The sequence below is a fragment of the Sciurus carolinensis genome, chromosome 13, assembly GCF_902686445.1.
Source record: "Sciurus carolinensis chromosome 13, mSciCar1.2, whole genome shotgun sequence".
NCBI lineage: Eukaryota > Metazoa > Chordata > Mammalia > Rodentia > Sciuridae > Sciurus > Sciurus carolinensis.
Genome location: NC_062225.1, coordinates 44,856,916 through 44,875,881, shown reverse-complemented (window position 1 = coordinate 44,875,881; position 18,966 = coordinate 44,856,916). Strand labels below are relative to the sequence as shown.

At 37.8% G+C, this 18,966-nt stretch overlaps 1 pseudogene; it reads right to left on the bottom strand.

Annotated features, from left to right (window-relative positions):
* Nucleotides 1–502: 502 nt before the first annotated feature.
* LOC124962878 (programmed cell death protein 5-like) overlaps nt 503–18,966 on the bottom strand; it is a 45,172-nt pseudogene continuing 26,708 nt past the window's right edge.

The window sequence follows — 18,966 nt, the reverse complement described above, 5'->3', positions numbered from 1 at the left end:
AAAACAAAAGAGAAGTATACATTTTGTTATAGCACTGGTTAGTCACATGGTAATACTCTTTTATCCCGGGGTGGCTGGGGTGGAGACTGGCCTGCACTGGCAGAGGGTACATGTGGCATATCTACTCAGGAAGGTAGAGGACACATGAACAAAAAGACTGGTGGATGGGGCTGGGGATATAGCTCAGTTGCTAGAGCGCTTGCCTTGCATATGCAAGGCCCTGAGTTCATCCCCAGCAAAAAAAAAAAAAAAAAAAGGTCCAGACTTGCTGAGTGTGTTTGGGGATTGAGAACCTGAACCCCCAGCATATTCACTCACAGGCTCCAAGCTCTGGCTGAGTTCTGGAGTCATCTTTTTATCTTCTCTCTTCTTCAAGTTTGTCTTTAATGGTTTCTTCTTCTTCTTCTTTTTTTTTTTTTTGAATAACAAGTTTATTTTTTTAAAGGCATATAGACAATAAACAAAGTAACATTTAAATGGATCTTAACTTCTGTACTAGAATTGTTCCATTAAGGTCCAGTCTCTAAACATTTTTAGTTCAGTAATCGTCATCTTCATCAGAGTCCATTACTTTTCTTCTGTTGAATTTAACTGTTGTTTTCTTTTCTATTTGTTGGCTTACTTTTTCAAGAATTTCTATCAAGCCTTGTCTGATACCTTCCCGCTGAGTTGTCCATCTCTTGCCACTGTATAAGGTAATTTTCTACTGCTTTAGTTTTTTTGGGCTTACAAGTGCTAATTACTTAACCTGGCCCGAGCTGACTGATCCAGAACGTGGGCCAAAATACTGTTTCTCATTTCTGCTTTCCTGTGCTTTGCTTCTTGTTGTGCTGCATCGCCGGGATCCCCCTGTGCTCCGCCTGCAGCTCGGCCAGCCTCTGCTTCCTCAGCGTCTCCAGCTCCTCATAGGCTATGCTGCGGCCGGCGGGGGTGGAGCAGCCGCCTCGCTCTCCGGCCCTCTTGGAGGGATCTCGTGCCCACGCCTAATGGTTTCTTCTTTAGAATAGTTTCATAAAAACATTTCTGGCAAGAAAGAGGCTAGGAAAGGACAAGGATGTGCCCACAATCAAAATATTTCCTCCTGCCCCAGCTTCTTCCACATTACTTGTTTCTGATTGTGATAAAATACCAGAGTTACATTATCAATAAATGAAGTTTTTAAACTAATGTTCAGAAAACTGCTATTGCAATATTTTTATTTTTATTCTTAATCCCTATTACATGTATGATTACACGAATGGGTATGAATTTACATCATGTACAAACCATAGAAACGAAATGATGTACCCCATTTGTATACAATGAATCAAATGCAGTCTGTAAAAAATTAAAAGCTAAATAAAAAAAAAAAGAAATCCCTAAAAAAAAAAAAAAAAAAAAGAACTGTACAGAGGAATGGGGTACCATGTGATGTTTTGATATATGTATACATTGCATAATGTTTAAATCAGGTGAAACATATTTCCTCAAACATTTATTATTTCTTTATAGTTAAAAACTTTAAGAGTAGTTGTAGGTTACCAGCGAAGTTGAGAGATAGAAAGATATCCCGATATATAGCTAGCCCCACCATGTATAACCTTCTCCATTATCAACATCTCCCATGAGAGATGCACACTGGTAATAATTGATGTACCTACACTGACAGTTTTTTTTAAAAGTAACTTATTAATAATGATCTTTGATTTCAGTTGCCTGTAGAGTTCCCTATTGATATCACCCATCCTGGTATCATAATGGATTCTAATTTCAAGCACCTCTCCCCACTGACCTGAGCGCCAGTGACTCGCTTGTATATTGGCTTATTCTGTCTACACTGGCAAATCAGTCCCAATTGTATGATGGTGCTTGTTTGCCTAATGGGAATATTTTAAAACAAAAGAAGAAATTAAACATGGGTTGAGATTAGCTTTAACTTGAATAGTGATCAGGTTCTTGATCCTAGAATCAAATATTAGGAACTTTCAGTGTCCCTGATACTAGATGATGGAGGCAAAGAGAACATTTCTACCATCATGTTGTGTAGAGTCGAGAGGGGGAAGTGGGCTGATAAGAATTGATGATAACCGTGTGCATTAAAATGGGTACTAGACACCCAGGGGGCTTTGGAGAGTCCTGGAGAGGGGGCTCTAACCCTGCCAGATTGAGGTGGAGGGATGGGTAAGGAAGACTTCCTGTAGGGGTTGACTTAGTTTAATAAAAAGGGGTGAATTTCGACAAGAGCTGAATGCACTGGGGTGGAGGGAGAAGAGAGAATGGTGCTTTGGGCAGAGGTACAGCATTAGCAAAGCTTTGGAGTCTGGGAAGAGCAATGTACATGTGGACAGGACATCAAGCAGTTTAACATGGCTCAAGGATAAAGCAGAGAAAGGGGGAGGTGAGACAGGAGGGCAGATAATTAGGCAGGGGTGTTATCTGTCCTGATAGGAACTTTGGACCTTTCCTGTAGCTGATGGGGTGCCAGTAAAGTTTAAAAGGGACATGACAGAGTTCTTCCTTTAATCGGACCATAACTTCAATTCCTTCTTGCTTTGAAAAGCTGCTGGGTATTTGTCAACCCAATGGTGTTGGAGGTGTTTTTCCTCTGACGAGTGGACAAGCCAAATTCTTCAGAGAGATGCTGCCTGACCCATATGCCCACTGACAGTTTGACAGTTGACAGCTTTTAGTCAGACTAGACTCACTTAAGCTGCTTACCCATCCTGAGGCAAGCACGCGGCCAGAGCCCGGACTTCACATCATTCTGGCTGTCTTAATTGGGCACTAATTAAATGTTTTGGCTGGAAACCTCTCCTTGCCATGGCTGAATGGACTCATTTGAGGCCAATATTTCAGGGAAACATCTTGTTAGGCTGATCTGATTCCCTGTTTAAAAAGAAAATGCACATATTCAGTTTGTTCCTTTCTATTTTAGGCTGAGAATTTATCTATTATATTTTTCTCTTTACGGAAAAGAAAAAAAAAATTTGAAAGGATATTTGTGTATGTACATATGCATATGAATATGTGTTTGTGTTCATATGTATATATACCTTCTATGTTCACATGTGTATGTCTTCCTATATGCACACCCACATACACACACATGCATGCAAAACTCAGGATAGGAGCCAACGGAAGAAGACATAGCTCTGTACTCAGGAAGCTAAAAGTGACCTCTCAATTTTATTTAATATTTATTTTAAACACCTAATTAATCTATTTGGGATATAATTCTTGTATTTGTGACAAAGTTCCAAGAAAGAAGAAATTAGAATTTTACTATATTTCACAGTGAAGGTTAGAAATGAGGGTGACTCATCTCTAATCCCAGAGAATTTACAGAAGGAAGGATGGATGGAACAAGATCTATGTTCCATCTTTACTTAGCTATTGCATGCTGAGAGATATTTCTCCAGCCATCCAGAGGCAGGGTAGATAGGCAAGTGTTTGGGGCTCAGAGGGCTGCTCTGTGGTCTCTATCACAAAGGGTGCAGAGAATGTCTGCAGTGCCAATGAGATGAGGGTGCAGCAGGTACGCTGGGGGAGAGGACATGGTGCCCCATCCTTCTGCAACTTCAGGGTGTTGGTTATACAGCCAGTGAACACACTGGAGGTTCTACCATGAATATGGAATAACAGTTACTATTTATTCAGCATTTCCTACACTTCTGAACTACACCTCTTATGAATTTTGCTTTTCTGGTAGAATAAACTTAGTAATATAATAATTTTTTTTCTAAAACAATGGTGGTAGTATTATAGTATGTAAGGTCTAACATGAAAATTGAGATTTTGGGAGGTTGAAACAAATTGCTCAAGTATATTTATTTTATTTTTATTATTAGTTGTCAATGGACCTTTTTTATTCATTTTATATGTGCTGCTGAGAATCGAACCCAGTGCCTCACACATGCTTAGTAAATGCTCTACCACTGAGCTACAACCCCAGCCCTCAAGTATAATTTTCTACGAAGAAATTGAATGAGATAATAGGGGTTGAAGGTGATTTCTTCTCTGGAAAAGGAAAAATAAGACATACTCCAGTTCATGTGTCTTCAAGTCTTTCAATTATCTTAATGTGTTTTAATATATATTATGCCCGATAAGTATAGGTTTAGAAGACAAAACCTCATCAATGAGCTATTCTTGAGTACATTTGCATTTGGTTCCTAAGGAGTAACTTGTTCATGATCAACAATTATAAAAGCAGAGCACAGTGAAAGACTAGTCTATCTGAACTAGAGCTTCAAACCCTCTTTGATTGTGTGCCTCTGTAGGTCTTAAGGACACATTAAAGTGTTTTGCTGAACTTTCTGATATTCACTTGTTTAGTGAGAAGTGTTCCTTCTTGTTTTGCTACAACCTTCCCCCTCCATATCCACTCCACTCCTCTTTCTTTCTTTCTTTCTTTCTTTTTTTTTTTTCCTGAGCAATGATTCTGTGTGTTCTTTTCCTATTTAAAATTTAAAGAGTTACATTTGGGAGAGGAACAATGTAGGGGAAGGAAACCCTGGAGTGTGTCTGATGTGATCGTTCTCCTCTCTGCCACCATTTTTCCTCCTGCTGAGGGAGCGCTCAGTGATAATGCCTGATACCTGACGGAATCAAGCCTGACACGGGTTCCAGCTGTGAGCATGTGATCAGTTTTATGTTTGATTTTTGCACACAAGTATACTACTGCAAACACGTCCACAAACTACTTCATAAATGCTTAAGGGGTGAATTGCTATTGAGTGCATCAAACATTAAACAAACACTGAGTAATTGCCTTAAAAAAAAAAAAAGCCTACATTTATTTTAGAATGCCATGTGTCTGTTTAAACCCAGAAATTTTTTTAAAAAATTAAATTTAATGGTCAGGTATATCCAGATAACCAATTCTCAATGAATTTACTTTCGAGCTAATTTTAGTCTGAGACGGGTTGTCCAAATAGAAAAGAGATTGTTATTCCTTGTCCTTTACCATCATGATTAAATATGGTTGTAATTATACAATGGGTTGGTTCATTTGTGAGAAACATTAACTAATCTGTTCTCTATTATGTCATCTTAAAGTGGAATCTCATAAGCTGTAATTTTTAAATCCTGATTTTTTTCTGGAAGCAGCATATTACACATATATGATCTTGGTTTTAGTGACATATTTTGGCAATATTATAATCTTACATGTCAGAGTATTCTATTTTAGTGTCATTCCTGTTATAGAAAAAATATATATTTTATTTTAATTTGCCAGTATCCTTAAAAGGCTATCTATCCCTCAAACCAGTTAGTTTGAATTTAAAAAAAAAAAAAGATTAAAACAAAAACAAATGATTAAAATACTTGCTGTTATTTCAAACCCAACAGCTGTCATTTATGAGGTCTGTGCTGTACTGTGATGTTTGTGTTAAATGCCAAAACTTATCCTAAACTTCTTCCAGGCTCATTCATCAGTATAGAAAAGGAGGAGGCCGGGGTCCTGGAGGAATAGTTTAGGAGACAAAAAAGATATTTTTAGCAGTAAGATGTTTTAATTATTGGCTGTGGTTTAGTGGTTTAGAGATTGGAGGAGAGGCACATAATTTATGAATAAATGAGAAGAACCCACACTCATATTAAAAAAGGAAAAAGAATTCTGCTTCCATGCAGAGTTCTCTGTTTTCTGTCTCTCACTGCTTGTCTTTCAGCAAGCACAGACCAGGAGAGGAGGTCATCCCTAGTCTCAGGCTGGTTTATCCAGTGTAGTACTGTACACAAGCGACAGGAATATTACATTTGGTGAGAGTCAAGATTTCAAGTTTTCCCACAAAAGTAGAGGAATGAAATAAAATTCACTTTTTGCTTTGACTTTTTAAGGGGTGGTTGAAGTGAATCTGTGCATATGAAAAAAAAAAAAATGGAGATATGATGGTGATCCTTCCCGAATGGCAGTGACAACATGTTTGTTTGTCTTAACCTTCAAACTGAACATTTCCAGTGATCATTTCTTTTCGTTTCTTGTAGAAATCTGTAATTTCCTGATTCTTCTGATGTTGACAGGGTTTTTAACTGGGTCTTTACTGTGGGTGACAGTATGAAATCACTGTGGATGTTCAGTCTTCCTATTTAGGGCAAATCATTACAATTCCAAAGAAGATAGATAAATGAAGGAGAGAAATGGCAGTTAGTCATTAAAACCTCTGCAAAGAGGAAGAACAAACAAACAAACAAAGTTCCTACTGGCCAGCATTGCTTTTATAGAGTTTCCTCATCTGTGTGCTGACTGAAGAACAATGCTAGTCCTTCATAAAAATGTTGAATTTATGAATCTGGGGGTTGGGATGGCTTTCAGCTTGTTTTTGAATTTTTATGACGCAGTAACTATTCTCTCTCTTTCGCTCTCTTTCTACACACACACACACACACACACACACATGCGCGCGCGCGCGTGTGCACATACATATATACCTATATATATACACATATGTGAATATATATGCAAAATATACATTTTTAATTTAAATTTTCTTTTCTTTTATTTATCTTTACATGGTGCTGAGAATTGAACCCAGTGTCTCACATAAGCTAGGCAAGCACTCTACCACTGAGCAACAATCCCAGCCCTTTGCATGTTTAGTATTTATGTTGAGCATTTATATGAACTACATGTTAAATATAGTAGTATCTCAGTATCCACAGTTTATCTGTGATCAAGTATAGTTTCTAAATATTCAATGGAAAATTCCAGAAATAAACATTAAGTTTTAAATTGTACTTCGTTCTGAATACTGCAATGAAATTTCACACCATCATGCTCTAGTCCAACTCTGTCTCACCGGAGACATGTCATCCCTTTGTCCAGTGTATCCACATTGTATGCACTACCCACCCATTAGTCATTCAGTAGCAGTCACTGTTATCAGATCAATTGTCTGGGTATTGTAGTATTTGTCTTCAAGAAACTTATTTTACTTAATAATGGCTCCAAAGTGTGAAAGTAGACATATTGACAATTTGAATATGCAAATATAAAAAGAGAATATGAAAATCCTTCATTTTAAGTGAAAAGGTGAAAGTTCTTAATAAGGGGGGAAAAAGTCATGCTTAGGTTGTTAAGTTCTATAGTAATTTATTTGCATTAATTTCTCAGTGTGATAAATTAAACTTCATCATAGGTATGTATATATATGAAAAAGCACATTATATGTAGGGCTTAGGACTATCCACAGTGTCATACAGCGACTGGGAGTCTTGGACTGTCTTTTCCATGCATGGGGGCGGGGGCTAGTGCACGTTGTTTAATATTTGTTAAGTACATGTTTGTACAAGATTTCTCCATCCATCTATCCACCCATGTGCATCCTTGCAGTATGAGATTAACAATAAGTGGCCGTCTTTCTTCCAGGTGGTACATTACAACTTTTTAAGAAAAAATGGTGTTTAAGAGTGATGGAACATTTGCGTGGGCATTTTCCAGGATTATAAACTCCCCAGACTAGTTGGAATAAAAAATGTGGGTGGTGGGGAAAGGACATAGATTTACCAGATCTATACTGTCTATACTGGTGATCTACTGTCCCACAGTAACTGGGACCATATGTGTTGTTTAAAAGAATTACGTATTTTACACTTCACTTTGTTCTTCTGTTCAATGCAAATGACAATATTTCTTATCTCATTTATTGTAACCACTCCCAGACAGCTACCATATTTTGTAATCTGTAACATCCAGAGGCAGAAAAAGGGAATGTCTCTTTCTTTTTACCATTTGAAGAGGTGAAAACTCTCCTAGAAATCTCCATGTAGAGGTGCCCTTGTGTTTCATTGGCCCAAACTGTGGTTCTCGCCTATGTTTTAACCAATTATTTAGAAGAGGATGAGTTTTTTCTGAGGTAGGAAAACAGAGTACAGTGGTCACTTCAGAACAAGAAAGGACAGCCTTTCGAAGCTTTCATTTCCTGAGTTTTAAAGAAGAAAGGAGTTTCTGGCTCACCAGAGTTTGGTGTTTCATAGAGTCATTGCAAATTTTATCATCCAAATCCTGTTTGATGTAGAAAGGTGACAGTGGCTTCTCTAATTTTCAGTTTAATTCAGAAATTCTTTTGAAATATAAATGTATGAAATATAAACAACCGACCACCTTATCTCCTAGATATATCCAGATTCTTAATCTCTTCCTACCATCAGTGTTTCCCAATTAAACAGCCAAAAGAGTCAGTCCTTAGGATGGATTAATGACCTGCAAAATTCCATTTAAACATAGCCATTCTTGGGTTTTATTAGTGGAAAAATACAAACTGGTCTGTGGTCATGGATTATTACAGATTCACTCCAGACTGCTGAATTGAACTCTGATGAACCTGCGACACTCTCCATTAAACCTCAAAATGAGCTTTCTCTTAATTGGGGAGTAGGAAGGGAAAGTAAACTAGTGGCTGGTAAATGCCAGATTTGTGAATCATTTCTTTATTTTGGACAGAGTGTTAAAACATTTTTAGATGTGCCTGGAGGTGAAGAACAAGGAATTGGGGAAACAAATTTATTTATTAAATCTTACTCTATTCTAGGCAATGTATATGGTATTTAAAAAATCTAAATGTAATTGCCATTCTAATTGGGGTGAGATGGAATCTTAGGGTAGTTTTGATTTGCATTTCTCTTATTACTAGAGATGTTGAACATTTTTTCATATGTTTGTTGATTGCTTGTGATCTTCTTCTGTGAAGTGTCTGTTCATTTCCTTAGCCCATTTGTTGATTGGGTTATTTGTATTCTTGGTGTAGAGTTTTTTGAGTTCTTTATATATTCTGGAAATTAGTGCTCTATCTGAAGTATGAGTGGCAAAGATATTCTCCCACTCTGTAGGCTCTCTCTTCACATTACTGATAGTTTCCTTTGCTGAGAGAAAGCTATTTAGTTTGAATCTATCCCAGTTGTTGATTCTTGCTTTTATTTCTTGTGCTATGGGAGTCCTGTTAAGGAATATGATCCTAAGCCAACATGTTGAAGATTTGGACCTACTTTTTCTTCTATAAGATGCAGGGTCTCTCACCCCAATTAGAATGGCGATTATCAAGAACAAGCAACAATAGATGTTGGCGAGGATGTGGGGAAAAAGGTACACTCATATATTGCTGGTGGGGTTGCAAATTAGTGCAGCCACTCTGCAAAGCAGTACGGAGATTCCTCAGAAAGCTTGGAATGGAACCACCATTTGACCCAGCTATCCCACTCCTTGGCCTATACCCAAAGGACTTAAAATCAGCATACTACAGAGATACAGCCACATCAATGGTCACAGCTGCTCAATTCACAATAGCCAGATTGTGGAACCAACCTAGATGTCCTTCAATTGATGAATGGATAAAGAAACTGTGATACACACACACACACACACACACACACACACACACACACACACAATGGAATATTACTCAGCCATAAAGAATGATAAAATTATGACATTTGCAGGCAAATGGATGAAATTGGAGAATATCATGCTAAGTGAGATAAGCCAATCTCAAAAAACCAAAGGATGAATGATCTCGCTGATAAGCGGATGATGACACATAATGGAGGGTGGGAGGGGTTAGTGTTAGGGTTAGGGTTAGATTTAGGGTTAGGGTTAGGGAGGGGGGCAAGAATGGAGGAAGGAAGGACTGTATAGAGGGAAAAGAGGGGTGGGAGTGTGGGGGGAAGGGAAAAATAACAGAATGAATCAAACATTACCCTATGTAAATTTATGATTACACAAATGGTATGCCTTTACTCCATGTACAAACAGAGAAACAACATGTATCCCATTTGTTTACAATAAAAAAATCTAAATGTAATACAAAAGGTATTATACTAATTTTTAGATGACAAAATTGATTTCAGAAATGATAAGGGACTGGTGTCAGGCGAAATAATTAGCGATCACTCTAGAAGTGAAACAAAGCATTCTATAAACTTTTTTTGGACTGAATGCTTTTTCTCTCTTTCTCTCTCTCCATATATGTGGAACCAGACATTTTGCCCTTCTGGGGATTATAGTGTAGTGGAGGAAAGCAATATTAAAAAAAAAAAATTGATACAATAGACAGGTGCTGTGGTACATGCCTGCAATCTCTGGGGCTCCGGGAAGGGAGTGTGTGAGGCAGGAAGATCACAAGTTTGAGACCAGTCCAGTTAACTTAGCAAGACACCATCTCAAAATAAAATTAGAAAGGACTGGAGATGTAGCTCGGTGGTAGAGTGTCTCTGGGTTCAATCCCCAGTATAAAACAGAATCATACAAAAATACACGTAATTATAAGTCACGATAAATATTATGAAGAAAAAGTGCAGGGTGTTCTGATAGGGGGATGCAATTTTCACTGGTGTGTTATGTTGGCACATGGAAATAACCACCTGAAGAATGAGGAGGTGTCAACCAGGTGAAGAATGGAAGCAGTTGGGTTCTCTGTGAGGAAATGGCCTATATGAAGTCCTCAAGGGAGAGCTGGTAACTGGCCAATGTGCCCAGAGCATTTAACTGAGGGTTGGTAAGATGAGGCTGGAAACCAGGCAAGGATCAGATTTTTGTAGAGCTTTCCTTGTCACCACGTAGATGTAAATGTTTGTCTAAAGTACAAAGGAATATGATTGAAGCAGGGCAGTGTCACAATTACATTTACGATTCCCAAATGTGTCTTGTTCCTATGTAGGAAATGGATTGGAGGAGTTTCTTTCATTATAGATCATTCCATAAATATTTCAAATCAAAGTTATATGTGTCTAATTAGTGTTAATTAGGTGAATAAGTGAACTTCCAGACTGAAGGTAGAATGATGCTTTAAAAAGCAAATTAATTTTTGGTAGCCAACATTGGAGGAGGACAAACATATTAAAATGACTCTGAGAAAGTATCATAATGTGGTAAAATAAACTTTACCTATTCTAATTTTCTTATTTTTTCTATTGTATAATAATGCTTGAAAAGATTAGCTTTTCAGCACTATCTCCTTAAATTTGTTTCTGTTTTTGGAAACCGTGATTTTCTTTAAATTAGATTCTTAATGCTGAGTACCTAACGATTTGCCAAGTAATTTTAGAGTAAAAGAAATCAAGAGCTCAAAATGTGCTTCTACCCAGTTTTTAGAATTCAGAATTATAACTGATCAGACTGTTTATGTGCCTGCCAGTGCATATGAGATGTATTTAACATTTCGTAGTTACTTTTCTCCTAACCAGGGGCATTAGTGAGCTGTTATTATGAGGGATGTATTGGTGGTTTCTGAAGAAATTACTACCACGGGTGTGTGCCCGTTCACTTAATATGAAGACAAACACTGGCTCATTTATTTACATTTTAAGGCTTTTCAACTTCCTAATCGACAAAGGAACTATTAACATGATTATAAATAATAAATAAATAACAGTATCACAGGCTACATAATAATAGATCATTTAACCCAATGCTTTATTTTGGATGTGTTTCCCCCAAATTCACACGTTGAAAACTTCATCCTCAATGTGACAGTGTTGTGAGGTGGGGCACTGGAGGTGTTCTGGCCAGGAGGTCTCTGCTCTCCTGCGTGGATTAGTGCTTCTGTCAACAAGGCTTGAGGAAGCGGGTTCTCTGTCTTCTGCCCTGGGAGGACACAGCTGGAAGACATTCACCAGATGCCACTGGGAATGTGGAATAAGTTGCTGTTCTTCATAAGTTAGTTTGCGATTATGTGCTGTGGTAGCACAGAAAGTGCTAAGACACTCCCCACCTTTATATTTCAAGTAGAATCACCTAACTTTTTGAAATAGATGAGCTCCTTTTCTTGAGGTCTTCAAGGAAAGACAATGCATCCCTCACTGGGCACACACATCTGGTAAATCAGTTTAAGCACCTGTGATCTTCTGTTTGTGAGCTGGTCACAATTTAAAGTGGGTGAGTACTTGGTCTTTGTGCTCCCTGGGACCCATCTGGGGACCAGGCATTTGAGTATACCGTCTACATCTCTTCCTCTTCATTTCATACTTACCCTTCAAAATGTAGTGATCTTACCTTTTGGGGGAAGGCTTCCCTGAATTTTCATTTAAGTTTACTTAGAATATATTCTCTTACTTTGTACCCTCTGAGCATCATGACATTTATCACAACTAAAATGTTTAGTTATTTTCTTGATTATTTAATATCTACTCTCTCTAAGCTCTATAAGGTTGAAAACAATGTCTGTTTCTATTTAATGGCATCCAGCATATATGAATACAACCAAGTGAAGGTCATTGACATCTCCATCAATATCACAATAAAATGGTATTTAAAGATTTTTCTTACCAAGATTGTTTGTTATGAAATATGTCTCATTATTGGAATACTATACAAATGCATTACTCTTTTTCAGATAAGCCAACTAAAATGATGACAATTGATGTCTTTTAGCTGTTAATCTCACTATCTTGTCCGCAACCCCCACTTGGAAATTCGTGTTATATCATAACCCTGTGTCTACATGCATTATCTATATGAATAAAAGTTCCATGAAAAATTTCTATTGTACTGTAAACACACCTATTATAAAAAAGAATGCTGAACATATACTCCAAAATTGATTGTACCTTCCACTAAAAGGGTCATGAAGGAATATTTGAAAAACACCTCAGATAAATTGGGTTAGGATTTTTCCCCATTACAAAATAAATTACTCAAAATTTAAATTACCTGTACATTATCAGTATTAACAAGCCTTTTATTTTCTGCTTTACTATGCTATATTGTCCACTTTTTTTTTTAACAACTGAGTTATTATATTTGTAATCAGGGAAAGATTAGGGGAATAGAGTTCCTTTTTAGCTATTGTTTTGTTACTGCTATCATATGTACTTCTTTGAAATTCTAACAGTATAAATCTTTGTCTTGTCTTACCAAAGATTCCTCATCTTGGAATCTTCACAAAATCTTTCAACTTTTGATTTGTACACAAAGAGCTCCTTTGTAAAACTGGTTTTCCACAAGTTCTTTGGCAAAGTCCCACCCACTCTGGTCCAATATATGGATGCTCTCAAGGTAAGTTCTGTGAGTGCTGCTTCTATTTAGACGATCAGCTCATGGCCAGGAAACACACTAATTTTCCCTGCATGTATAGTACAAAGTACATTGTGTTGTTTGTATTTAACAGTATTTGTTAGTATCATTATCAACATAGTAATGTCATTACTAGCATTGACAGAAACAACAGCAATCACCAAGATAAGAACCTTAACAACGGTGGCATTTACAGTATGCCATTATATTAATTATCACAATGCATCTGACAGGCTGCTCCTAAGAATTCACACTAGTGAATAGTTTATGATTTTACCCTCAAGAGGAAAACTAGAGGACGCATCAATTCTAATACACCCTTGTCTCTGTGTACCTCCCTCTTCTACTGAGTTTAAAAAAATCAAAGAGGATAGTGATAAAACCATTACCAAACCAAATTTATTAATGGAATTAAGTAAGTTGTTAACTCTGTAATAAAGGACTATGACAAAGAGTGTGTGTAATTTTTTACTCCCTAATTTGATCAGTGTCATTTGGCTGGATACAAGTAGTTCATCAGACAAATGTTTGTATCCAACAGAGTGAAGCTGTGAAAGGAAAGGGATTCTTGCACATTTAATACTTCTAAATATGATTCAGTTGAGAAAATATTTTGCTCCATTGAGGAAAGGAATAGCATATCACCTAAATAGGTTTCATAATTTGGTGTGTTGTGGATTCTGTTTTGATGACCATTAGGAGTGAGATATAGGTCATTATCAATGGAATGTACTCTGATCTAAATAAATAGTAGAACTGAACTTAAGAAAAGGATTTGTTTCCTTTTGGATAAATCATAAAATGATCCTCTAATCCTGTCTAAAAGCTTGTTTATTTACCAATCCATAACAATTAATTCCTGTGTAACTGAATAAATATGAACATTCAGCAAGTAAATTATCCTCAATGATTAGGAATTTCTAGAAAGTATGAAGTTATCTGTTTGATTATTTACACTTTTGGTTACAAATTGTTTCAGGGATCCTGTCGTTACTTTTAGTAATTTGAAGTACTTATTAGATAAAAATAGATTTGAATTTTACCAATTATCTTTGATGGTTTGTTATTCAACCAGCTTCTATCAGAAACCTGTATCATCGATGGCCTTTTGATAGTAATGAGTCTGTGAAATTAAACACTGGAAATAATTATGGGTAAGCAGCAGTCTAAAAGTACGTGACACACACTGATTTTTAATTTATAAGAAGATAATCTTTTTGTATTAGTTTTGGTGTCATAAAAGTTAAACTCAGTTCAATAAAGAGTTTATTTGGGGCGACTAGGGTTATACTCAGTCGTAGAGCACATGCTTATTAGCATGTGTGAAGTTCTGGGTTCCAACCGCAAAAGAGAACAACAAAAAAAGAGCTTATTAGTATTGTTAGAATTCTGTTTATCATTATTATCTTATGTTTACTTATTAAAAACAGGTGTAGGATTTATTGAAGATACCAAACCTAGGGCTAACTCAGATTAACCCTTATACTAGAGATAGTTAGGCAAATTACCTATCGTAGACCTGAGGAATGAAGTAAAATTTGGGTACATTTAATATTGCGCTTCAGTTATAAAATAGAATTTGGAAAATTAGATAAAAAGGCAAACACAAGTTCTCTTTGTTCATTTAGATTTTTTTTTTTCTTTCTTTCCAGTACTGGGGATTGAGCCCAGGAACTCTACCACTGAAACACATCCCCGGCCCTTTTTATTTTTATTTTGTAATGGTTTTGCTAAGTTGCCGGAAGCTGTCATCAAATTTGCAATCCTCCTGCTTCAGCCTCCTGAGTTGCTGGAATTACAGGCATGTGCCACTGTGCCCAGACAAACCCAAGTTCTTAAAAATCAAACCAGTATTCTAGAGTGGGTGCAACTCTGACTGGATGCAACTCCGGCCGCCGTCTTCAGGCAACTTGGCTGATGATGTCGTGGTCTTGCATGGAAGAAAAAGCTGTTATGATCAGTTAAAAGCAAATAACAGGGAGACTTTTTAATCTGATACTTTTCATAAAAATGAGCAGCTTAGTTCTAATACTCTTGGAAAATTCCAAAGGAAACTATGCACACAGAGTCAGATAGAATGTACATTGCAGATGGCTGTGCCAACCTTACTGGTTCACAGATGGCAAAGTGTTAACAGAAACCATCATTTCAAGTTAAACTGTAAGGCCTAGTATTTAGTGTTTTACTCATGAAATATTTTCAGACTCACTCTTTTATTTATTTTTACTTCTTTCTTAGGGAAACTCAGGAATCATAGTGGTGCTCCTCTTTGCTTATAATGTTAAGGAAATTTGAAGTCTGGTTATGTTCACGTGACACCTAAGACAGAGCTCAGAACTTGGGTGTCCCAACTTCCAGCTCTGACCCTCCCCCATTATTTTATGCATTCTGCAATATTCGCATGGAACCTCAGCTCTTGCATTTGTGCCATTAAAGGACTGTGTGAAGTACTGAGATTCAGATGAGATGGAGTAAAATCATGATAAGTGAAGCAAAGGGACAACATGCTGCATTTGTTTGGGGCTTAAATTCTTGACTTTATGGGAAGGAACAAAAGGGCTTTGATATTTCTAATGAGTACTTATGCCTTTTTTATCTTTTAAACACTGTGTTCCCAGTCTGTAATAGTCTGTTCTTGAAGACATCTTCTCTTGGGAGAAAACACAGCTTCTCCCTAAATCGTCACAACCCTCCTCTCAGTGTTTGGTCACTGCTGTTAATGAAAATTTATCGCAGTCTAAAGAAGCGGGCAGATGTTAAAAAACCCTCGTGGTCCTCACCAGCCAGGGAGGGTTCCTCTGTTTGTTATTTCCCGGCTGCTTGGCACGTTCCTGTGACATACAACAAACCCCCATTATAAAGGATTATATGACGAGTCAACAAGCATGTGAAAGATAGCAACCAAATGGTGACTCCCAATTACATGAAAAATTACTATAATCACCCCTGCTGTAACACCCGTCTGTTGGCAAAGTGGTTGATCCCCTCGAAAAGCATTAAAAGAAGGCCCAGTGTATTAAATAAAAATCTCAGTTCTGTGTGTAATCATAAAAATTAACACTGTCACTTTAAAAAAAAATCTAATTGGTGTCCTAAAGGGAAACCTACTAGGCTATGTAAAGTAGCTATTATGAAAATGTTTAGCCTTTTGAATGTATTTCAGACAGCGTTTGTATTGCCAGATTTGTCAGCCAAAAATTCACTAAGCAGATTTGTCAGGGGCTGAGGCCATAATCTGTAAAACAGACATTGGCATAGAGATTAAAGATCAAGAGAATTATATAGGTTTTGTTACCATATGCCAAGATTCCTTTTTCAAAGTAAGTTTGTTTTGTGGGGGCTGTAACCGAAAGCAAGCGCTATCTTTGTTTGGTATTTAAAACAGTAGCATTTCCTGCTGAGAAGGAAAGGAAAGAAGGGAATATAACAGTCTCTGGCACACACTTGGGGTGGGGATGGTGGGGAGGGCAGAGATGTTCTTGACATTGTCCTCTCATTTCTTTCCTGTCTATAATGTAAGCCACATGTGTAGTCATGAATGAGAAATCAAGGGCCTGAGAGCCCTTGAATCGGCCATCTTCCCAGGTGGGGAATGTAGAGTGGGCTGGACCTTTTCCCCTTTCAGAAAGTGTGTCCTCAATATGAAGGGGGCAGACATTACAATCAAGCTTCCCTTTTTGGGCCACAAATGACATCTTTCTGTCTATGAAGCTTCTCCTGCACAATTTTATGTTTAGAAAAAAAGCCAGTGACCCAAAATGGGCTGGATAGAGGATTCCCCGGTTCCTGTTGTAGCCTTTTTGGCAACCTTGTCATGTGGCTTTGAGCAAGTTGTGCAGTCACTCTGAACTCCATATTCCTTGAGTAAGAAAGTGAATCCAGTGCTCTCTCAGTACCCCTGACCTCTCAAATTAGGAGATTCTGTAAAGATTAGACTGAGCACAGATGCAGCGAGAAAACGTGCTCTATGTTGCCAAAACATATTCCTTAGCATTTAATAGAATGAGGGGCTGCTTCCCCAAAACAGTTGGGGGAAAGCAGCTTGCTAGAAAAACTAGGAAAATATTAAGAATCTCTTGGAGTCCCATAACTCAGATATAGAGGGCTGCTTTCCCCAGAACTGTGGGGACTTTGGGGGCAGATTTGGGCATTTATATCAGTCAAATATAATAATGACTTCTGGGCACATTTGCACTTTTGAGGTGAGTGTGGACAGAGTGCATGGTAATACTTCCTAAATTCCATGCCACTTTAACACAGTGTACTCCCTAGATAACCCTAAGACACAAAAAATAATTTACCTAGATGGAAAGGAAATCACACAATTTGTATGGGAACTTTCAAAGGCGCTTACTCTAAAGCTTTTCCACGCCACTTTTAAATTATATCTTCATCACAGGAATGAAATACCGCTCAGGGAACCGCTGACTGAGAGAAGTGGCAAGCAGTCTTCCCAGACTTTATTCAGTACTCACATCCAATCACATGGGTAAACATAAATACATCCCAGTGCTTATTCAAACACTCACAAGTTATCTATATAAAGACAAACTGCCATATATTCTCAGAAGTAGATTTTTTCCCCCATTTCCCTTTTCCATTTTGCATCCAATATATTAACTGTGAAATTCATCTTTTTTTTTTTTTTTTCTTTCTTTTTCTGGGAAGCAAATTATCAGCCCTTCCTGACCCACCTATAATTTTCCATATTTTCTTGAGACAAACTCAGACACACTGAGACAGAGTTACTGGCAAACAGGAATTCTAGGAACTTTGGAATGGGGCTGGGAGTCTGACACCTCCCACCGGCTGCAGACCTGACGCTGCGCCTGGAGGAGCCAGCCTCGGCTCTTGGTTCAGTACCGCAGGAGAGCAGGGGAGATACCTGCGAGCCGCGTTCGTGCCCACGCAGACACTAGGGGGTGTCCAAGGACCAAATGTGTTTCTCCTTCCCTTCAGCCTTGTCTCTTCGGTGCTCCTAGGTCCAGCTAACTTAAAGTGCGGGAGCTAAGGGAAAATCCATCCAATTAATTCCTGTCTTGTGCTGAAATGAATAATGTGGGGTCAGTTTCATCACCAGGCCCGGATTCCCTGGGATCTCTGGTAGGAGTTGTAATCGCGGGGTTTGGAGCCGGGCCATTCCGTAATAGAAGCCACAGGTGATAGGGAATGAGGTACAGTTACCAATGCTTATTACCTGTGCGTGCCCGGATTCACGTGTCATTGAAAAGAGGTCACCTTTTTATTTTGGGGGCAGGGGAAGATAGACCTCTCTGCCTTCTCCTTTTCGTGTGGTCCAGATCGCTTTTTTGTGTAGATTATTTGTTGATTGTTACTTATTAGAAAACATTTGCCCTTGCTACTGTAGACATCTTTAGGCCTTTGGGCTTGGGTCTCTTTATGAATACCTATTACTTCTTAATTATGATGGTTTAATAAGATACGTCTTTCATTTTCATCTCCTATCTCTCTTCCCCTGTGATTCTTCTCCCTTTGCTATTGGTCCCTAAGGGCATGTTACTGGCTTTTCTTTATTGTTCCCATCTTCCCTTCGCCCCTCCTGGTGAATTAAAAAAATAAATAGAAAGCATTTTAAGGATGACAACAGTAATAATAAAGCCAGGAATTGCTTTCCAGCTAAATGCACTGATTGGAAGTCCTATTGAAAATAGCATAAACCTAATTGAAGTAGTCAACCCCTCCCATACAGGTCATGCTATGCTCTATTAACATGAAGGTAAAACAAAGCTTGTGACATTTCTGCTTTTCCTAGACTCACTTTTCCTAAGACACATCAATACTATTGACAATAGTATTGCATTGTGCTTCTCAGTGACCCGAGCTGTCATCTTGTGTTCCTGGATAATTCTTTCTTAATGAAACCTTATCGTATCCTTTACCTATAACAATCAACAGAAAAATAATCATGTTTTAACATGTAGGTATCCAAAATTGGAAATAAATCAAAATTGTAGCCACTA